Source organism: Pan troglodytes, chromosome 10 (assembly GCF_028858775.2).
Source record: "Pan troglodytes isolate AG18354 chromosome 10, NHGRI_mPanTro3-v2.0_pri, whole genome shotgun sequence".
Lineage (NCBI taxonomy): Eukaryota > Metazoa > Chordata > Mammalia > Primates > Hominidae > Pan > Pan troglodytes.
The window spans coordinates 37797415-37822479 of NC_072408.2; positions in this window are offsets into that span (position 1 = coordinate 37797415).

Genomic DNA, 25065 nt, shown 5'->3' on the forward strand with positions numbered 1-25065 from the left:
TGAGACAAAACTTCCAGAGGAACGATCAGGCAACAACATTTGCTGTTCACCAATAGCCACTGTTCTGCAGCCTCCACTGCTGATACCCAGGCAAACAGGGTCTGGAGTGGACCTCCAGCAAACTCCAACAGACCTGCAGCTGAGGGTCCTCTCTGTTAGAAGGAAAACTAACAAACAGAAAGGACATCCACACCAAAAACACATCTGTACGTCACCATCATCAAAGACTAAAGGTAGATAAAACCACAAAGATGGGGAAAAAACAGAGCAGAAAAACTGAAAATTCTAAAAACCAGAGCACCTCTCCTCCTCCAAAGGAACGCAGCTCCTCACCAGCAACGGAACAAAGCTGGACGCAGAATGACTTTGACGAGTTGAGAGAAGAAGGCTTCAGACGATCAAACTACTCCGAGCTAAGGGAGGAAGTTCAAACCCATGGCAAAGAACTTAAAAACCTTGAAAAAAGATTAGATGAATGGCTAACTAGAATAACCAATGCAGAGAAGTCCTTAAAGGACCTGATGGAGCTGAAAACCATGGCACGAGAACTACGTGATGAATGCACAAGCCTCAGTAGCCGATTCAATCAACTGGAAGAAAGGGTATCAGTGATGGAAGAGCAAGTGAATGAAATGAAGCGAGAAGAGAAGTTTAGAGAAAAAAGAATAAAAAGAAACGAACAAAGCCTCCAAGAAATATGGGACTACGTGAAAAGACCAAATCTACTTCTGATTGGTGTACCTGAAAGTGACGGGAGAATGGAACCAAGTTGGAAAACATTCTGCAGGATATTATCCAGGAGAACTTCCACAATCTAGCAAGGCAGGCCAACATTCAAATTCAGGAAATGCAGAGAATGCCACAAAGATACTCCTCGAGAAGAGCAACTCCAAGACACATAATTGTCAGATTCACCAAAGTTGAAATGAAGGAAAAAATGTTAAGGGCAGCCAGAGAGAAAGGTCGGGTTACCCACAAAGGGAAGCCCATCAGACTAACAGCTGATCTCTCGGCAGAAACTCTACAAACCAGAAGAGAGTGGGGGCCAATATTCAACATTCTTAAAGAAAAGAATTTTCAACCCAGAATTTCATATCCAGCCAAACTAAGCTTCATAAGTGAAGGAGGAATAAAATACTTTACAGACAAGCAAATGCTGAGAGATTTTGTCACCACCAGGCCTGCCCTAAAAGAGCTCCTGAAGGAAGCACTAAACATGGAAAGGAACAACTGGTACCAGCCACTGCAAAAACATGCCAAATTGTAAAGACCATCAAGGCTAGGAAGAAACTGCATCAACTAACGAGCAAAATAACCAGCTAGCATCATAATGACAGGATCAAATTTACACATAACAATAATAACCTTAATTGTAAATGGGCTAAATGCTCCAATTAAAAGACACAGGCTGGCAAATTGGGTAAAGTGTCAAGACCCATCAGTGTGCTGTATTCAGGAAATCCATCTCACCTGAAGAGACACACATAGGCTCAAAATAAAGGGATGGAGGAAGATCTACCAAGCAAGTGGAAAACAAAAAAAGGCAGGGATTGCAATCCCAGTCTCTGATAAAACAGACTTTAAACCAACAAAGATCAAAAGAGACAAAGAAGGCCATTACATAATGGTAAAGGGATCAATTCAACAAGAAGAGCTAACTATCCTAAATATATATGCACCTAATACAGAACCACCCAGATTCATAAAGCAAGTTCTTAGAGACCTACAAAGAGACTTAGACTCCCACACAATAATAATGGGAGACTTTAACACCCCACTGTCAACATTAGACAGATCAACGAGACAGAAAGTCAACAAGGATACCCAGGAATTGAACTCAGCTCTGCACCAAGCGGACCTAATAAACATCTACAGAACTCTCCACCCCAAATCAACAGAATATACATTCTTTTCAGCACCACACCACACCTATTCCAAAATTGACCATATAGTTGGAAGTAAAGCAGTCCTCAGCAAATGTAAAAGAACAGAAATTATAACAAACTGTCTCTCAGACCACAGTGCAATCAAACTAGAACTCAGTATTAAGAAACTCACTCAAAACCACTCAACTACATGGAAACTGAACAACGTGCTCCTGAATGACTACTGGGTACATAACGAAATGAAGGCAGAAATAAAGATGTTCTTTGAAACCAACGAGAAGAAAGACACAACATACCAGAATCTCTGGGACACATTCAAAGCAGTGTGTAGAGGGAAATTTATAGCACTAAATGCCCACAAGAGAAAGCAGGAAAGATCCAAAATTGACACCCTAACATCACAATTAAAAGAACTAGAGAAGCAAGAGCAAATACATTCAAAAGCTGGCAGAAGGCAAGAAATAACTAAGATCAGAGCATAACTGAAGGAAATAGAGACACAAAAAAACCTTCAAAAAATCAATGAATCCAGGAGCTGGTTTTTTGAAAACATCAACAAAATTGATAGACTTCTAGCAAATAATAAAGAAGAAAAGAGAGAAGAATCAAATAGATGCAATGAAAAATGATAAAGGGGATATCACCACCTATCCCACAGAAATACAAACTACCATCAGAGAATACTATAAACACCTCTACGCAAATAAACTAGAAAATCTAGAAGAATTCCTCGACATATACATCCTCCCAAGACTAAACCAGGAAGTTGAATCTCTGAATAGGCCAATAACAGGCTATGAAATTGAGGCAATAATTAATAGCTTACCAACCAAAAAAAAAATTCCAGGACCAGATGGATTCACAGCTGAATTCTACCAGAGGTACAAGGAGGAGCTGGTACCATTCCTTCTGAAACTATTCCAATCAATAGAAAAAGAGGGAATCCTCCCTAACTCATTTTATGAGGCCAGCATCATCCTGATACCAAAGACTGGCAGAGACACAATAAAAAAAGAGAATTTTAGACCAATATCCCTGATGAACATCGATGCAAAAACTCTCAATAAAATACTGGCAACCGAATCCAGCAGCATATCAAAAAGCTTATCAACCATGATCAAGTGGGCTTCATCCCTGGGATGCAAGGCTGGTTCAACATACACAAATCAATAAATGTAATCCAGCATACAAACAGAACCAATGACAATAACCACATGATTATCTCAATAGATGCAGAAAAGGCCCTTGACAAAATTCAACAATGCTTCATGCTAAAAACTCTCAATAAATTAGGTATTCATGGGACGTATCTCAAAACAATAAGAGCTATCTATGACAAACCCACAGCCAATATCATACTGAATGGGCAAAAACTGGAAGCATTCCCTTTGAAAACTGGCACAAGACAGGGATGCCCTCTCTCACCACTCCTATTCAACATAGTGCTGGAAGTTCTGGCCAGGGCAATCAGGCAGGAGAAGGAAATAAAAGGTATTCAATTAGGAAAACATGAAGTCAAATTGTCCCTGTTTGCAGATGACATGATTGTATATCTAGAAAACCCCATCGTCTCAGCCCAAAATCTCCTTAAGCTGATAAGCAACTTCAGCAAAGTCTCAGGATACAAAATCAATGTGCAAAAATCACAAGCATTCTTATACACCAATAACAGACAAACAGAGAGCCAAATCATGAGTGAACTCCCATTCACAATTGCTTCAAAGAGAATAAAATACCTAGGAATCCAACTTACAAGGGATGTGAAGGACCTCTTCAAGGAGAACTACAAACCACTGATCAATGAAATAAAAGAGGATACAAACAAATGGAAGAACATTCCATGCTCATGGGTAGGAAGAATCAATATCGTGAAAATGGCCATACTGTCCAAGGTAATTTATAGATTCAATGCCATCCCCATCAAGCTACCAAGGACTTTCTTCACAGAATTGGAAAAAACTACTTTAAAGTTCATATGGAACCAAAAAAGAGCCCGCATTGCCAAGTCAATCTTAAGTCAAAAGAACAAAGCTGGAGGCATCACGCTACCTGACTTCAAACTATACTACAAGGCTACAGTAACCAAAACAGCATGATACTGGTACCAAAACAGAGATATAGACCAACGGAACAGAACAGAGCCCTCAGAAATAATGCCACATATCTACAACTATCTGATCTTTGACAAAACTGACAAAATCAAGAAATGGGGAAAGGATTCCCTATTTAATAAATGGTGCTGGGAAAACTGGCTAGCCATATGTAGAAAGCTGAAACTGGATCCCTTCCTTACACCTTATACAAAAATTAATTCAAGATGGATTAAAGACTTACATGTTAGACCTAAAACCATAAAAACCCTAGAAGAAGACCTAGGCAATACCATTCAGGACACTAGCATGAGCAAGGACTTCATGTCTAAAACACCAAAAGCAATGGCAGCAAAAGCCAAAATTGACAAATGGGAGCTATTTAAACTAAAGAGCTTCTGCACAGCAAAAGAAACCACCATCAGAGTGAACAGGCAACCTAGAAAATGGGAGAAAATTTTTGCCATCTACTCATCTGACACAGGGCTAACATCCAGAATCTACAATGAACTCAAACAAATTCACAAGAAAAAAACAAACAACCCCATCGACAAGTGGGCAAAGGATATGAACAGACACTTCTCAAAAGAAGACATTTATGCAGCCAAAAGACACATGAAAAAATGCTCATCATCACTGGCCATCAGAGAAATGCAAATCAAAACCACAATGAGATACCATCTCACACCAGTTAGAATGGCAATCATTAAAAAGTCAGGAAACAACAGGTGCTGGAAAGGATGTGGAGAAATAGGAACACTTTTACACTGTTGGTGGGACTGTAAACTAGTTCAACCATTGTGTAAGTTGGTGTGGCGATTCCTCAGGGATCTAGAACTAGAAATACCATTTGACCCAGCCATCCTATTACTGGGTATATACCCAAAGGATTATAAATCATGCTGCTATAAAGACACATGCACACATATGTTTATTGCGGCACTATTCACAATAGCAAAGACTTGGAACCATCCAAATGTCCAACAATGATAGACTGGATTAAGAAAATGTGGCACATATACACCATGGAATACTATGCAGCCATGAAAAAGGATGAGCTCATGTCCTTTGTAGGGACATGCATGAAGCTGGAAACCATCATTCTCAGCAAACTATAGCAAGGACAAAAAACCAAACACCACATGTTCTCACCCATAGGTGGGAATTGAACAATGAGAACACATGGACACAGGAAGGGGAACATCACACACCGGGGACTGTTGTGGGGTGGGGGGAGGGGGGAGGGATAGCATTAGGAGATATATCTAACGTTAGATGATGAGTTAATGGGTGCAGCACACCAACATGGCACTTGTATACATATGTAACAAACCTGCACATTGTGCACGTGTACCCTAAAACTTAAAGTATAATAAGAAAGAAAGAAAAAGAAAAAGAGAAAACACTCCCCAGAGCCACAAGCACCTTAATGTCATTCTGGAGAAGAGTTCAAAATAAAACCACCACTTAGTTTAAAAAAAAAAAAAAAAAAAAAGGAGATAGAAAAAAATTAAGAATTTATTCTTGTGGAAATATGGCATCCAAAGCACAGGAATAGTAAAAGCTAAGTTGACAGAAGTAGAATTCTCAGGATGTGAAAAGTGGATATGCACTCTTTTCTGCTAAAGAGGCACTATGCTCAGTACCCTGGTTTAACTCTTAAGGACCTCTACGTTTACAACCAATATGTGCTTTCACCACACACAGTCTCTCTCTCTCTCTCACACACACACACACACACACACACACACACAGAGGCCCATATCCAGCTCACACCTGTTCATTGTATTACTTTCACTGTATTACTTTGTGTTTCAATGTATTACTTTGTATTTCAATGTAACACTTTGTAGTTCAATGTATCACTTTTGCCATTACTTTCAATGACAAAAACTGCAATTACTTTTTCACCAACCTAATATTATTTGGAATACCAGATGTCGTGGGTCTCCAGAATGCACCAAGTGAGGCCAGAGAGCACTAAGAAGACCAAATGTGCAGGAGGAGTACAGAGAGACCACCAGTCACAGGAGTGGCGGTATGATGGTATCAAGGCTGCATAGGAGGATCAGGGCTGGGCAATTCACCTTGGGAAGTCGGGGCAACAACTCTGTTTAGAGCAAACTAGGACTATGGGTCTAGAACCCATTCCTATAGATGGAGGCCTAAGGGGCTTTGTATTAGGCCCCATTTAACTCATAGGTTCCTTCACAAACACCTCTGGCCATGACTTGAGGAGCTCAGTACCTAGAGTTTGAATCTCACTGTGTCTTGGCTTTTTTTCTTTTTAAAGTACCCACGGCTAAAGCACTTTAGAAAATTTAAATAACCCAAGAATGACTACCCATGAAAATTCAAAAACGCTACTTCAGGCTACTCTTCAGAAACAGTTGTACTCAAATAACTAAAATGCAAATGGTCACTAACAAGTATTTCTCCAAAGAGCCTAGCCTTGAATGCTATATTTTTCAAGAAATTTTATCTGTGTGTAGACAGAGCTTTGGTCTTGTTTACATAAAGCATTCAAACATTTTGACAAATTAACTGTCATCTGCCAAGCCAAAGTCCAAGAACTTCCTCAGGGAAGAAGTTGGACACAATTAGCAGCTTAACAAAACACAGCTGCAATACAGAAAGTACCTTAATTCTAATCCCCTTAGGCTTTCAACAGAGAAAAAAAAGAATGCAACAAAAAACATCCCAAGGGTCCCTAATATTGAGGTCACAATATTAAAGGGAAGTTTCTAACAGGTCCTGGAAACACCTGCCATATCAGAGGAATACTGACAGCCCACATCCCCATTCAATACACAGCAACTTTGCTCTTCTCCAGAACCTTAGTCTGTGGTTTGAATTCATGATTTACTTAGTTAACATTCCTAACATACCCTTTCCCAGACAAGGTGAATATATCAGTGTAGTCCATCCATGAGAAGAAACTATTGATTTTTATTATATTTTTATTATGGAAAAGCAGACTTGGTGAATTGTACACTTGGATTTAATTACTTTGGTCAGCAGTCCAATGACTTCAAGGATAAAGCTGGAAGAGACATCTATAGCAAATAAATGGAAAATATCCAGCAGCTCTGACTTACTCTAGTAGGGTATGACCTCAATTCAGCTGGAGTCAGATTTTACCTTCAGTGCTGTTTTTATGAGTCTGTTTGAGGAATGAAGAATCAATTATTAAAAGATCTTAAACTTGGAATGAAAAATCACAACTTAACATAGTGATTTTGGATTTTATATACTGAAGCCTGTTAAAGCTAAAAGAGTCCTTTGAAATCATCTCATCCAGTTCTTTCATTTTACAGATGAGGAAGGTGGGATCCAAGGAGCATTGACGACTTGCCCAAGGTCACTTCTTTCCTTAGAGACGCTCTTTCCAGTACACAACAGGGACTTCAGATTGAAATTTCCTAAGTAAAATGCCATTCCCAGGGCACCCCTTTACTGTTGGTACTAAATGACCACAGGCTCTGACATATTGGCTTCACATTTTTCTATAAAGAGCTACTATGCTCATACCCTGGTTTACCTGTTAAGGACTTCTGCATTACAACCAAGTTGTGCTCACAATCTTGGCAAAGCAGTGGGTTAGAATTTGAATGTCATTGTTCCCATAGAAACAAGTTAGAAGTGGAGGGCTGGTGCCAAGACAACTCATAGAAATATATTTAAATTACTATAAAACTGCAATAAAATTTACTATATTACAGAAAATATAGTAAAAAGCAATATTTTTGCAATTCTCATGATTAACAATTCAGAGAAAACAGAAAAACAATCTATTCCAAAGAAAACTTTCAGATTTCCGTTATCTTGAATGTGGATAGTTAAAGAAAAACAGTTTTAATAAGTATTCATTTAACAAGAATATCCTGGTTTCCACCAGATTGACAGCCTGCCACCAAGAAGCTACAGAAGCCTGGAGGGGTGGGGGGATGACAAGAAAACAGAATGAGAAGCCTAGAGATATGCCCTAACCACTAAAGAAGTCGAGGTGACTTCTAATTCTACAAAATGAAGAAAGGAATATCACCCCAGACAGGAGACAGAAACATGTTGAAGTTATTCTGATGAGAATTGGAGTACTCTCGGGGACTAATTATTTCTCATTTCACTTGAGAATGCAGAGCTTCCCTTTTTGCTTCTTACAGATATTTCACCAGCATTGTTCATGCTCCTCAGTCATAACAAAGGTTGTACTTAGCTATGAATGAAAGGGGAAAAAAGGAGCAAAAGAAGAAAAGGTAACTGAGGAAGAACTGAAAAGAAGACAGGACCACCCAGCTCAGATACCATGCATTTGCCCTCTCTGCAGGAAGCCAGGTTCTTCATTCGTTTATAGTTTAATCTTCCAGAGCACAGTGTGCAGCATGTATTAGTATTCAGCAAATGTTTATTTGTTTGAGTTAAAAGTCATAAGATTCCACAGTGAGATACTACTCCACACCCACAAGGTTGGCTGTAATCAAAAAGACAGATAATAACAAGTGTGAGTATAAGGGGATATGGAAAAAGTGGGACCGTCATACACTGCTGGTGGGAATGTAAAGTGGTGTGGGCTCTTTGGAAAACAGTTTTTCACTTCCCCAAAATGTTACACAGAGAGTTACCAAATGACCCAGCAATTCCACTCCTATAAATATATCCAAAAGAAATAAAAATAAAAATGTGTACCTCAATGCTCTTAGTAGCATTATTTAAAATAGCCAAAAAGTGGAAACAACCAAATGCCCATCAACTAATGAATGGATAAATGAAATGTGGTTTATCTATACAACATAATATCATTAGACCATTAAAAAGAATGAAGTACTGATACATGCTACCACTTAGATGAACCTGAAAATGTTAAGTCAAAGAAGCAAGTTACAGATCATATATGGTATGATTTCATTTATATGAAATATCCAGAATAGGAAAATCTTTAGAGACAGAAAGTAGATTAGTGTTTGCCTAGGGCCGGGGGTTTGGGGGAAATGGAAAATGACTGCTAATGAGTACAGGGTTTCTTTGGGGGATAATGAAATGTTCTAAACTTAATCATGGTGGTGGTTATATGACTCTGTGACTATACTATAAACCATCCAACACTACACTTTAAATGGTGAACTCTATGGTATGTAAATTACATTTTAATGAACTTTTTTTAAAAGTCACAAAGTTACTATACCTATGAAATTCCTTTACCCATTTATTCAACAAATATTTTAAGTCCCTACTCTGTGCCAAGTATGTTAGAGGCCTGTACAAAATGATAAACGCAACAAAATTCCTGCCTGCTCTCAAGGCATTTATACTTTAAGGAGATGGGGAACAGACAATAAGTAAAATCTCAAGGAACTAGATAAACACAGTGAATTTAACACAGGCCCTTTGGTATGCCACCCTCTCCCAAATTCCAGTAAAGTGACTGCCAAGGACTTAAAAGGTCTAAAAAGAAGAGACAAACAGAACAAAACAGAAAATAACCCCAGAAAAGCCATGACAACAAAAATTTTAACTATGGAAAACTGATAGACAAATAGTATCTGATTTAGAAGAGCTGAGAAATATGAAACCCAATTGCTTACAGTGTGAAAAGTAATAAGAAGCAAGTTTCAAAGCCCCAGAAAGTCTTGGGATGGAAGCACAGGGCATCTCTTAAGGTTGAGTTTCAGGGGGGTACTGAAAACAGGAGCTGGGTTGAAAGCTGAAGGAGCAGTGAGACAGCCATCTCTAGATTTCATTCCCCAGGCTTCCACTTCTCCTCCTCTGGCCAGGAAACAGGAGTTTACGCTTTGCAGAGGTTGAAGCAGAGAGAGTCTGGACTTAGGGACAAAATCTGGAGCAGGGCAGAGATACTATATCGAAAATGGGTGTTGAGTAAAAGTAGGCATACTGAACAGCGAGGTCCCAGTTCTCTTCCCCTGATCAGCCCCCAGAACCTTGGCAGTTGGCCTCAAACATCCCAGGCAAAGGCTGGATGATTCCTTTCTGGGGAAAATGAGCCCACCAATAGAAAAGAACTACAGATACTGTCATTAGTGAGTGTCCCAATAAAACCATAGGTAATCCATCAATTAGCAAACTCTGCCCATACAAGCATAACTGCCAATTTGAGTTTTAGTGCCTCACCCCTAAAGTAATGATACAGAAATCTTAGGCATAAATAGATAGCCAAAGATCATAGGATATTTAAGTAAATTGTCTATCATAGAAGACAGAAATCAAACACGAAACAGGGAAAACCTGGAAGAAGTTTAAACAATTCAGGGGACAGAAAAAAACTTTTTAAAAAAATTCATAATGAATAGCTTCAAAGAAATAAGGGAAGATATCACATCCATTAATAGAACAAATCACTACAGAAAAACATTCAGGGAATAAGAAAGTGTTCTTTAGAAATTACATATATTAAAGCTAAAACGTTAAAATATCAAAGATTTGAAGACAACATTAGGAAACTCTCCCTGAAAGAAAAACAAAAGCTGAAGAGATGGAAAATAGCTGATAAAAGATAAAGAAATTAGTGAATCAATCCAGGACTAACAGAAGTTGTAGACAGAGCAAGCAGAGAAAATGGCAGAAAGGAAAGTATTTGAGAAATAAGTTACGTAAAAGATATTCTAAGAACTGAACAACATAAATAACCAGATTGAAAAGGCCCAGCAAATGCGTTGTGCAATTAGTAGAAAAGACCTCCATTAAGGCACATGCATGAAGTTTCAGAACATAAGGGAAGAAGGGGAGTTATTTATAAAAGGTCAGGAATCCAGATGACAGAATTTCAACAGCCATACCGGAACTCAGTAACTTCAGAGTTCTGAGGGGCAGTACATCCAATCTAGAATTTTATGACTAACTAAAGCATCAAGAATGAAGGTACATTACAGACATGTAACATCACAGATATAATAGTGCCTTTCATACACTGTTCTTAAGATATTAAAAGATGTGCTTCGCTGAAATGAAGACATAAACAATAAAGATGGCAATGGAATTTAGAAAACAAAAATTCCAACCTAGGAAAGAAGTAAAGGAAATATCCAGAATGATAGGAAAGGCAGTCCCAGAACCACAACTGACCAACAACACAGACTGGGCAGGAAAAGAGAGGACTCCATCATGGAGAGTTCCAAGCTGGGGAGAGAAAAAAAAATGAGTTAAGAGAGTGCCTGATGTATTTGCCTATTCTGAGAGGACATTTGTAGGTTTTGCTTTGTTTTGTTTTGTTTTTTCCCCCAGACATTTAGAGGCTAAATGAGGGGATAAATCAAATGAAAAAAAAAAGCAAAGCTCATGGTTCTGTAAGAAAGGAAATCTGGTCTTTACATTTTGAAGATCAGTTATGAAACAATATTTACAAAATCATCAGGTAAGATTATTTAGAATTTTGAAAGAAAATACAAGAAATCTAAGTATATGCCTCTAAGGAAAAGGCATGAGGAAGAATGGAGGAGAGAATGAGAGGATTACCATTTTTTGACCTAGATCTTGTATTTCTGTTTAGCTTTTTAAACTATGTGTGCATATTTACTAAAAACAAAAATCAAGTTTAAAAATCAAGTAAATGAAAAACAAGACAAAAGTTTCAAATTGGGGTGTTGAAAAGGAAATAATGAAGATGATTTGAAGGTAAGTAAGTGGGAATGAATAATCCTATGTTAAATAGGATGGTCAGGGAAGAACCCTCAAAGGGGTAATGTTTGAGCTGAGACAAGAAAGATGAAAGGATTCAACCATGACACAAGCCTGGGGAAAGAGTTCCAGGAAGCTGCAATAGCCAGTGCCAAGGTGCTGAAACTGGAATGCACTCAGAGTGTTTGAGAACAGAAAGGAGCTCAGCACAGCTGGAGCTTAGAGAGGAGGGCCAAGTGGTGAGGAATGAAGAGGAAGAGGTAGGCAGAAGCCATAGCATAGAGGAGCTCAGTAGCCAAGGAGAGCAGTTTCTATTTTATTAAAAATGTGATGGGAAGTCACTAAAAGTTTTCAAGCAAGTGGAGTGACTTGAATTAACATGGAGACAATTGCTGTGGCTGCTCTGCAGAGAATGGAAAATGGAGCAAGAGAGTTGAAGCTGGTAGAATAATTCAATGCTATTACCATAATTCTAATAGGTGAAGATGCCACTTGGACAGTGAAGACAAAAAAATGGAGTTGGATTTGAGATATGTCTTGAAAGTAGAACCAATGGGACTTGCTGAATGATCGACTGTAGGGCATGAGGAGAGAGAAAAATCAAAAATGACCATTAGATATTTTAGCGGAGCACTTAAGTGGAAGATGTACCATTTACTCAGATGAAGATGCAGTGCGGTGGAGGACGAAAGCTTTAGGGATGGGGGTGAGGCATTAGGAATCAAGTATTCCATTTTGGATGGGTTAAGTCCAATACGCCTGTAAGGTATCCAAGTGTCCAAGATGAGTACCAAGTAAAATTGTTTATATAAGTTTGGAATGGAGATACAGATCTGGGAGTCATAAGCACATAGATGGTGTTGAAAGCCATGGAACTAGGAGAAGAGAGCCAAGATCCAAGCCCGGAAGCATTAAGAGGTGAACCAAGGGCCTTTTACCGGACACTGGATAACAGACTTGCTCACAGTAAGCAATTATTTATGGAATGGAATTGGCTAAGACATATTAGACCCAGCACTTAAACAGAATACGTTCATAGCTGTTCAAAGCTACTCAAGGAATTTGAGGACAGAAGAGCCTGAGATGAGATGTAAAGGCGTAGTCAGCAACGAAATGGCCATTTGCTTAAGAATGTGGGAGAATTTAAACATTAGATTTTCACAGAGAATTCCTGTGAAAGAGAATGAAAATGGAACATTATTCTTTACTCGATATTTTATTATACAGAAAGGAAAACTGTGATGCCATGTTGTCTTTGGAAATTATTTAATCTTTTTAATCCTTGATTTCCTCATCTATAAAATGGGAATAATAACAATATTTACCTCAGTTCATGAGGAATAGAAGTACATGTAACAGGCTTAACCCAGTGGCTGGCCCATAGTCAGCACTCAATAAATATTGCCTATCACAATAATCATTATCATCAGTATCATTTCTCATGGACAATGCAAAATGCTTCATAGGCATCTGAAAATATTTATTCTTAATTTATTGGACAAATACATAAATTGTATAAAAATTGATTATTTGATCATTCCAGGCATGTATAGCCCACTTCTTTTTAATTTATTTAATCCATTAATTTCTGAACAAGATGTATTAAAGTGTTCTAATATGAATCTTCTTATATTTCTAATAGCTTTTGCAAATATTGTTTTAAAGTCTTCTTTTGGACCTTAATTTTGCTTGTGAAATATGTCATTCTACAAAAGTTTTAAATCATTCTTTCATGCTTCTACTTTTAATGCCATGCCAAGCCTTCTTCATTCAATATAAGAAAAGTATTTCTCTTTCATCTTCCCATATTTATATGTATATCTGTGACACAGTAAGTGAGCCAAAGATCTGAACAGATACCAAAGACAAAAAGTTGGAGCAACTATAGAATTCACCCCATCTGGGGTGGGTGCAGTGGCTCAGACCTGTAATGCCAACACTGGGAGGCCAAGGCAGGAGGATCGCTTGAGACCAAGAGTTCAAAACTAGCCTGGGCAACATAGCAAGATCATCTCTACGAAAAATAATAATAATAATCCAATGTGGTAGTGGTCACCTGTAGTCCTAGCTACTCGAGAGGCTGAGGCAGGAAGATCACTTGAGCTCAGGAGTTTGAGGCTTCCATGAGCCATGATCACACCACTGTGCTCCAACCTGGGCAACAGAGTGAGACCCTACCTCAAACAAACAAACCAAAACAGAATTTACTTCATCTTTTCCCTGTTTTTCCAGGATCCCTGAACTTTGCTGTCTGATGTCCAGTCTTGAAAGCTGACCCACATATGTTTCTAACACACTTAATGTAAATGAGAATGTGCTAAATATATTGTATAATTTCATTTTTATATACAATATACATGCATAAATACATACATACTAATAAATGTGCACATATATTTCTAAGTGCATTGAAAATAAACAGAAATGATATATACCAAATTATTAACAATGCTTACCCTCATGAGTGAAGGAATAAAAGAGAAGCAGGGATCACTTTTTATTTTACTTCATATATCCCTTCAAGGCATTAATTTTCTATAATGTTCATATATTACCTTTATAAATTATTGTAAAATAATATAAGTGTCAATAAGAATGTCTTGAATCATTCTCCCCGACTACCCCTCTTCAACTCAGTAAGCTGTGTTGAAGCAGAGGTGTTTGTCTGTGACTGACTGGCTCACATATCAGTTCAAATGACATTGTTTCCTTCACATTGTGATTTCTTATTTAGGTTTCCTAGACTTTATCTGTCTCCCAGGTTTTGAAAAGCTCATCATTTAATTCAAATAATATGAGAATGAGGACAATTTAAATCAACAAATATATGATTTTAAATTCAGTTTGAGAAAAATAACTCTATCAACCATAATTTGAAATATAGCTATGGATATTACCATCTCCATTGAAACTTTCTTGCCGGTAGAAGAGCTGTTTTGTCTCCAGAGAAAATTGAGAGGCTGTCAAGCAATTCCACTACATGGTACAACCCATCTCTACCATCTCTGAAAGTCTGATTTCTTGTTTTGAATACTGTATTTAAATTAGATGACAGGTTTTGCATTGTAAATTGAGGGAACAAATTCTTGTGCAACCAAATGTCAATCTTATTTCCAGAGCTAGAGCCCAAAATGTAAATTCCACTATGTATTTTGAATGCCCTTTGAATAAAAAAAGTTTAGCAAAAGCATTTGGTCCAGATGTAAAGAAATGCTTCTTAATGTGTCTCCAGGTGGGATGTTAATCCGTCAAGTGTTTTGACCTAGGGCAGGTCACCACATAAAATAAAATAAGTCAAGTTTTTCCTTTCTATAGTCAGAGAGGTGACATGGATGCTCTCTGGAGGGCCCCTTAAACTTTAGGTTCTATTTAAATCTATCATGTATTTTGTACTCCCATACACACACACACACACACACACACACTTACACACATACACATATTTACCCCTGTCTTACTCAGGGTTCTCCAGAGAAACAGAACCAGTGGCATATATAGAGATATATGTGAGAAGATTTATTATAGGAATTGGCTCACATGATGATGGAGGACAAGAGGTCCCAAGATATGCCACCTGCAAACTGAAGAACCATGAAGCCAGTGGTGTAATTTGGTCCCATGTCTGCAGGCTGAGAATCAGGGGAAACGATGTGCAAGTTCTGATCTGAGTCCAAAGGCTCAAGAACCCAGAACACTGCTGTCCAAGGGCAGGAGAAGATGGATATCCCAGCTCCAGCAGAGTGAGAAGCTGCTCTTTTTCTGCCTTTTTGCTCTATGCGGGCCCTAAAGAGACTGGATGATGCCCACCCACGTTGGGGAGGGCAGCCTGAGTTACTCAGTCCATGAACTCAAATGCTAATCTCTTCCAGAAACACCGTTACAAATACACCCAGAAATAATGTTTTATTGGCTATGTGGACATCCCTCAGCCCTATCAAGTTGACACGTAAGATTAACCATCACGATTCCTGACTTTTAACCTCCAACTACTGTAAGAAGTCCTGGCCAGAGCAATCAATCAAGAGAAAGAAATAAAAGGCATCCAAATAGGAAAAGAGGAACTCAAACTATCTCTTTTCATAGACAATATGATGCTATTCCTAGAAAACCCCATAGTCTCTGCCCAAAGGCTCCTAGATCCAATAAAGAACTTCAAAGTTTCAAGATACAAAATCAATGTAAAAAATTAGTAACATTTCTATACACCAACAACATCCAAGCTGAGAGCCAAATCAAGAATATAATCCCATTCACAATAGCCACAGAAAGAATAAAATACCTAGGAATATGGCTAACTAGGGAGGTGAAAGATTTCTACAATGAGAATTAGGAAACACTGCAGAAAGAAATCAGAGACAACACATATAAATGGAAAATCATTCCATGATCATGGATAGGAAGACTCAATATTGTTAAAATGGCCATACTGCCCAAAACAATTTACAGATTCAGTGCTATTTCTATTGAACTACCAATGACCTTTTTCACATAATTAGAAAAAAACTATTCTAAAATTCATCTGGAACCAAAAAAGAGCCTGAATAACCAAAGCAATTCTAAGAAAAAGAACAAAGCTGGAGGCATGACACTACCTAACTTCAAACTATGCTACAAGGCTACAGTAACTAAAACACAAACAGTAACTAAAATACAAACTGTACTACCAGTCTACAGTAACTAAAACAGCATGGTACTGATACAAAAACAGACACATAGACCAATGGAACACTTTAGAGAATCCAGAAATAAAGCCACACACCTAAAACCATCTGATTTTTGACAAATCCAACACAAACAAGCAACAGGGAAAGGATTCTCTATTCAATAAATGGTGCTGGAATAACTAGCTAGCCATATGCAGCTGGTCAAAACTGGATCCCTGTCTTTCAGAAGGTGAAAACTGGACCCCTATCTTTCACCATTTACAAAAATCAGCTCAAGATGGATTAAAGACTTTAAAACCTAAAACTATGAAGACCATAGAAGAAAATCTAGGAAATACCATTCCAGTCATCAGCCCAGGCAAAGATTCTATAATGAAGACTCCAAAAGCAACTGCAACAAAAAACAAAAAATGACAGGTGGGACCTAATTAAAATAAAGAGCTTCTGTACAGCAAAAGAAACTATTGACATAGTAAACAGACAACCTACAGAATGGGAGAAAATACTTGCCAACTATGCATCTGACAAAGGTCTGATATCCAGAATCTATAAGAAACTCAAATCAAGCAAAAAACAACCCCACTAAAAAAAAATGGGCAAAGGACATGAACTGACACTTCTCAAAAGAAGACACACACATGACCAACGAGCATATGAAAAACTGCTCAATATCACTAATCATTAAGAAAATGCCAATCAAAACCACAATGAGATACTATCTCATACCAGTCAGAATGGCTATAATTAAAGAGTCAAAAAATTGCAGACGCTGGCCACCTTGCAGAGAAAAGGGAAGACTTATACGCTGCTGGTGGGAATGTAAATTAGTTCAGCCACTGTGGAAAGCAGTCCAGAGATTTCTCAAAGAACTCAAAATAGAATTACCATTTCACCCAGCAATTCCATTACTGGGGATATACCCAAAGGAATACAAATCACTCTACCATAAAGACACCTGCACATATATGTTCATCATAGCACTATTCACAATAGCGAAGACATGGAGGCAACCTAGATGGCCATCAATGGTGGACTGGATAAAGAAAACGTAGTACATATACAATATGGAATACTATGCAGCTATAAGAAAAAATGAGATCGTGACCTTTGCAGCAACATGGATGGAGACACAGTCCATAATCCTTAGCAAACCAACACAGGGACAAAAAACCAAACACCACATGTTTTCACTTATAAGTGGGAGCTAAATATTGAGTACACACGGACACAAAGAAGGGAACAACAGACACTAGGGCCTATTTGAGGGTGGAGGGTAGGAGGAGGGTGAGGACTGAAAAACTCCCTATGAGGTATTATGCTGATTACCTGAGTGACAAAAGTATCAGTACCTCAAACCCCTACAACACGCAATTTACCCATGCAACGAACCTGCACATGTACCCTTTGAACCCAAAATAAAAGTTGGAAACAACAACAAAACACTACTATAGATTTTGAGTAGATCCTAAACTTTCAAAAGTGCCAGAGCTATAGCCATCAGGATTGTAGGAGAAAATATAATTTAATACTGAAACCCAAATGATTAACTTTTGTGAAAGCACTTAGAACAGTGCCCAGAACCTGATAGAAGCCAGGGGTGACATTCAAAATATTTTACCATCAATATGGCATAGTCACCTATCAATCAGAACACAGACCAGCAATAAAATTTTAGGATTATACCACAGCATACTGCCTAAATTGTTATTAATAAAAGCTCAATAAATGTTTGGAATTTTTATGTGTGCCTTTATTCACAGTTTGTCAAAATAAATTTAATATTTATAAGACATTATAATAATAAATATGCATTTTAATTGAGTTACAGTTTGGTGCAAAAGTAATTGCAGTTTTGGCCATTAAAAGTAATACAATATTTAAATGTATTTATATTTTATCTGCTAGTCTCATTGATACTGGAAGACTGCAGAAAGCTATCTCCCAAGAATTTGAAATAAGAGAAATAAGATCTGCCTCTGAGGGTTAAACTACGAAATCAACTTTTGCTGGGAGAAATTATCTGTCATAGTAGCTGGAGAACTTCCTCAAATTAAGTAATTGGAGGGTAACTCAAAAAAGTTTATTATTATGTTAAAGCTGTGGAATATCTAAAGTCCAGAAAGAGAGAGAAATAGAGAAAAACTCCATAGAAAACATTCAGAACTGCCCCATAGAAAAAAAAAAAAAAAAAGAGCAGACGCTGACCTGAAGTACCTTGGCCCACATCACAGCTGCCTCTAGAGGTGGGGAGGCCCTGGAGCAATATCGTTAAGGGATGTTACCCTGTGATTAACTACATTTCTTTCATTTTGACCTGCTTACTGATTTGGTACCCAAAAATGGGGGGGCAGGGGGGCGGAGGGGAATGATCTGCTCATATGGACCTAATCATACACTCTGGCTCCTGCGAAGCTCCTTCTCACTGTAAATTAGTAAATTGACATTCTGGTGCCCCAATCAGCCCCAGGTACATTCTAATTAATAAATGCCAGCCACTCAGGGCCTGATGACCTTCCGGTACTGATTAGAGAGAGAGGTGGTAGAGCCTAGTGCTGAAGACTACAAGATTTTAAATCATATAGAGCTAGATTCAAATGCCAGTTCTGCCTTTCACTATGCCTATGATTCTGGGCAAGTTTTAACTTCCCTACATCTTGTTTTACACATTGATAAAATATATACACTAGTTCTTCCATATAGGGTGATTAATGGATTAAAAGTGCTAAAGTTCATGAAGTGCTGTCATCATTAAGGGAGTCTCTGGGCTTTCAGAGCAGGAGACACATCCCTATGACCAGACCCCAACACACACTCACTTTTACCTGTCATCTGCAAATGCCTAAAAATGCACTGAATTATGTTTACATGGTATCTCTTTTGATGGACTCTGATCTCATATTCATCTTTTTCTCCTCAGTGTCTCACTCACAATAGGTTTGCTTAGTTCTGCTAAATTGTTTTAAATCCTGAGAAAACAACTACAGTGCATGCACAATGAAGCTACAGCATATCTGTAGAGCTTTTTCTACAATTTTAATAATATAACAATTGTTACTGTAGCACAGTGATTATTTAGAAATGGAAGGATGTACACAATGACTGATAGCCATATTATTAGCATTTGCTTATTTTGATTCTCACAGAAACTTGTGCTGTCGCTTTATTATTGACCCTTTATTTCTAGATTTTTTTTAAAAAAGTCATAAAAGCTAAGTAGCTTACAAATATCAGTCAGATACGAAACAGATGTTCTCAGGTGCTTCCCATGTGCTTTTGACATCACAGCACTACCCACAATATGCATACCTGCACGTGTGTGTGCGCGCGCGCGCACGCGCGCACACACACACACACACACACACACACACACACCCCAGCTGGCTGGTAAGAATCTAAAGTTGCCAAAACAAACATCTGTCAGGAGATATCAGTTGGCAAGAAAGAAAGAGAAGCAGATTCTTAACAAAGCAAGAAAACAGAAACTGAGTCGATATCTTATAAATATTAAGAGCGTATGTTAGGTCAAGGCAGCTGCTGGGGAAACACTTCTTTATTTCTGGCTATTCTATCTATGGGAAGGGAGCTGAATGGTGTAACTCTTGGACTCTCTGTGCCTCTGTATTCACTTCATCTCTGGAGAGCTGAAGGGATGGCTCTGATTGGTAAATTGGGGGAAATCAAGGCATGCTCTGCTCTGCTTCCTCATGGGAATCAAGCTGCTGGAAGGATGCAGTATTCTCTACCGCTTTTCCTCAAACACTGAGTCTTCCAGGCCCATGGCTGCCATGACTGCAAGGGCTAGTCTATCCAATTTCTGCATTCAGTCTTCAGGTCTCTTTGGCTCTCACAATAAGCCATATTTCCTAACCTTGCCCTTATTAGTAATTAAGGTGATCATCTGGCCTCCACCTGCCATTCCTTTGTCTTATCTGGAACTCAGGCAGGAAAAAGGAATATTATTTATTGAACTTAAACACTCCTAAGTATAAATTCTGATATTAGCAACGTCGCCTTCGACAAGTTGGTTATCCACCTGGTAACATGGGACAAATTACTTAATCTCTCTGGGCCTCAGTGTCAACATCTATAAAGAATACAAAACATCACTCAGGTTAGGCCTAAGCATGAAACAAGATTTTAAATAGATTTATATATTTGCTATGGTGTGGCTCTGTCTCCAGCCAAATCTCACCTCGAATTGTCGTTCCCACAAACCCCATGTGTCATGGGAGAGACCTGGTGGGAGGTAATTTAATCATGGGGGTTCTCGTGCTGTTCTCGTGAGAGCAAGCGAGTTATCACGAGATCTAATGGTTTTATAAGGGGCTTCCCCATTTTGCTCGGCACTTCCCCTTCTCGCCGCCATGAGAAGGATGTGTTTGCTTCACCTCCCGCCATGATTGTAAGTTTCCTGAGGCCTCCCCAACCATACTAAACTGTGAGTCAATTAAACCTCCTTCCTTTATAAATTACCCAGTCTTGGGCAGTTCTTTATAGCAGTATGTGAACAGACTAATATTATATATTGTACATTATATATTTTATATACTATATTTCATATATATATATATATATATATATATCTCAAAGGTTCTGAAACTCTCAACCTGAATCAAGCATCAGAATCACCTGGAAGGCTTGCTAAAAAGATTTCTGGGCCCACTCCTCCCTGCCAACCTCCAGTTTCTGCTTTGGCGGGTAGGGCCTAGAATTTACTAATGCTGTTAAATTAGGAACCACACTTTGAGAACCACAGAGATTATGTACACACACCCACACACACAGAGAGAGCTCTTAGTGTAGCACCTGTCTCATGGAATATATTCAATAAAATATTTAATAAAATATTCCATAAAGCAGCTACCACTGGTTTTCTTTTGTTGTTATAACAAATAGCAGTAGTGGTTCTCAACCAATGGAGATTTTGCACACACATACATGCACACACACATACATATACACACACCTGCAAGGACATTTGGCCTATATTTTTATTGTCCCAACTGGAGCATGGGCAAACTGCTCCTAGCATCTATTGGCCTACTGAGTAGAGGCCAGAGATGCTGCTAAACATCCTACAGTGCACAAGACAGCCCACCACAATAAAGAATGGTCTGGCCCAAAATGTCAATAGTGCTGAGATTGAGAAATCCTGCTCCAATGCCTCTCCTAAAACCCTCCATCTATAATTCAAGCATCTGTGGCTACCTATTTTCACACACAGCCTCTCTTACCATTTGATAGAGATTTGACCCATTAGAGACTCATTAGGCTAAGCAGAAACACCATGTGTAATAGTCAAAAAGGAAGCTTCCATTTGTTTTATAGATTATTTTCTTACATAAAAAATGTCAGTTCAAGAGGGATTTCGATAAAGGAGAACAAGTCTTGGAACCATTGATGTGTGGGTTGAGAAATTTTTTAAGAAAATTGAGAGAGTTTTTAAGAGAAATTTGTGAATAAAGACTTATAAATATCCAGGATAGTCATAAAATCACTGTTTAAATGCAGAAATAAAAACAAATTATGTACAAGTTTCTTGCTCATTAAATTTTCATGCTTGAATATTTAGAAATGTTAAGATGCTAAGGAAAAATATATTTTTCTCCCTGAAGATTCCCTGAGTTTTTCTACCAGCAAATAAACAAGACACAATTTTAGTGGTCAGCAGTTTTAGGAATATAGAGTTGTTTGTACTTTTTTCCATCTATTTGAGAAAATTAGATGGGCCTTCTGAAATAATTATTTTGAGTGATTTCTTCTCATTCACAGCTTTTAAGACCTAGCACAGTTTTACCACTTCTGTTGCAACCTCTCTGAGCTTTCGTTTTTTTATTAATGTAGAACACAAGATTCAGAAATTATAAATTGACAGTGCATGGGCAAATCTCGTCTTCACAATTGCTATTTTTTCACCTACCAACTTTTCTCAAACTTTGCACCTTAGGGCATCTGAGTTTGATCCCCGGCCTAGATTCAGTACCCACTGAAAATCCAGGGAAGTTCTTGAGTCAGGCCACGTTAGGTATTAACATGCAGCCTCTTTAGCCGCCTGGGAGGGACAATGACCAGACAGATTGGACTAAGGCTATTCACCAAGTTCTGGTTCCCAAGCCATCAGGAAGCAGTCCCCTGATTGCTGTACCTGGGACAGAAAGAACTCAACCGGAGGGAAGAGAAAGTTCAGTGAACAGTCTTGGTCTGTAGCTATTGTTTGCCAGCAACTGAAGAAGTGTAACAGTAGGAAAGCACATGCAGTTTCAAATAGCCATCTCATACCCCCAAGGAAAATCTGCAGGCTCCCTAATGAGAAATTGGCTGTAATCAATCAGGAGGGGCTCAGATTTTTTTTTAAGTGCTAACAACTGAGATTCAGTAAAAAGGGAGAGCCAAATGACTTAATTGTATGGCCCAATGCCAGACTCCAGCCAGATAGGGGCAGGGCTAACACAGGTGAGAAAAAGAGAGCTGTTTCATATCTAAGAAAGGGCCCCAATTTAATTTGGTATGCAGTCTCCAAATTAAGCTTAAAGCATAATCAGTGTATCTGTTACATGAAAAGTGTTAATGTATTAAAAGTAAAACTTTTAAGTGTTTTCTTAGTCCAATTTTCTTAGTCATATTTGGCTACTTCTTCACTTCTTAATATAGAAAGATCTTTTAAAAATTGGCCTGGGGCTTTTCTCAACCTCTGAACAAGCCCATTTGGAGTTAGACAGTGAAGCAGAGCAAAGGAACAGCTAATGGACCAAAGTGCTGAGCCAGCCCATCTGCTAGTCCTGCCCTCGAAGAGCGGCAACTACCGTGAGAAAATGGAGAAGCCCTGAGAGACCCTGGGGTAAGAGGAAGAAGCCCTGCTCTGGACTACCCCACACCCTCCTCGCCACTGCCCTAGGACGCAGTGCCTGCCCCACACCTGGCCCAGGTGTCTAATGGAGTAAAATCAATGCCGAATGGAACCCCTAGGCTTACAAGAGGAGCGAAGGAAAATGGGTGAAGACTGACTGCTCCTGGCAGTTGTTTCCCCATCCTTGCCAACACAGCCCCAGGGCTATGAATAACCCTGGAGGGAGAGTGTCTTCCTAAGGTAGCTTATTATACCGGGAGGGGAAAAGGGTGAAGTTCTGACCTGGCGAGTTGTTTTGTGGGTAAGGGGAAAACATAAAACCGAGAAGAAATATGAGATATAAAATACATAATAGTGAAATAAAGAATGCAATAGGAAAATAAGTGGCAGGATGGAAACAGCCAGGGGACCAATTGGAGAGCTGGAAGAATTGATTGTGGCAACCTCCTGCAAAAAAGAAAAGACAAAGCAATGGCAAATAGAGCTAAGAAAAATGGAAGGTACAAGTAGAAGTGCTAATATTCAAATAATAGGAATCTCCGACAGAGAAAAATATGAAAATGAAGAAGATATTTCAATTTTTGTGTGGGTTTGAAGTTTCAAAGATAAAATGTTTTTCAAAGGTGATTAGAAGTATTTGAAGAAATAATGAAAATAAATTTTCTGAAATTAAAAAAAAAAAAAAGAAAGACCTTAGATTGAAAGTGCCATAGGGTAGGGTGTCAATGGGGAGAGAGAGAGAGAAAAAAAAGGTCTCTTTTAGTGTAATTTGAGGATGTCGACACACACAAAAAAACTCTAAATCTTACAGAAAGAATGAGCAACCAGTATAAGAAAAGGTCAAGAAAGATTGATATCTGATTTTTCAACAGTTACATTGGATATAAGACAAGAGAGCAATATTTTCAAGATATCCCCCAATATGCCATTATCAAGTTAGGGTTTTCCCAATTTTCATCTTAGAAAATCCATAGAGTTTACAACATTAAAGGAGAAATACCACATAACTCTCTTAATAAATGCAGAAAATGATTTGATAAAATTTAACATCAATCCATGATTTTTAAAAAACACCTAACATATTTGTAATCAAAGACCACATTCTTGGCCTGATAAAGAGACGAAAAGCCTACAGCAAATACTATCTTAATGGGGAAATGTTTGTGGATTGACAACATGATCCCTTAGATCTCCTTTGGCACTAATATGTAAGGCTGCTCTAGAAAGCAGGGGAGGTGATTTTGGAGCATGGGCCTCTTTGAGGAAAGCAGATTTGAGGGAGCCTCGGAATTGGGAGCTTTATATATGCAGGAGACAGCATGAGAGGATGGGGCAAAGGGGCTCTCTAAGTGGCAAGGAAACGGGGGCACAGAGACAGATCTGAGAAGGAGCCTTCTTCAAAATATTCCCTAAGGTGAGTTCTGTCCTTTCTCCCCAGCTCCCTGTATTAGTCTGTTCTCACACTGCTAATAAAGACATACCTGAGACTGGGTAATTTATAAAGGAAAGAGGTTTAATTGACTCAGTGCAGCAGAGAGGCCTCAGGAAACTTACCATCCTGGGGAAGGCGAAAGGGAAGAAAGGCACCTTCTTCACAAGGCAGCAGGAGGAATTGCCCAGAGAAGGCGGAAAGACCCCTCATAAAACCATCAGATCTCCCGAGAACTCACTTACTATTATGAGAACAGCATGGGGGAAACCACCTCCTTGATTCAATTACCGGCACCTGGTCTCTCCTTTGAAAACATGGGGATTATGGGGATTACAATTCAAGATTAGAATCGGGTGGGGACAAAAAGCCAAACCATATCACCTGCCTTCCCTCACATTCCATTAGCTGTGATGACAGGAGGCTCTTGGAAAGGGTCAAAGAGACTCATGCCTGGAAAGTTTTCCCAAGGGGGCCCAGGATCCTAACAGGCTCACACCTAGGGACAGGAGATTTGAAG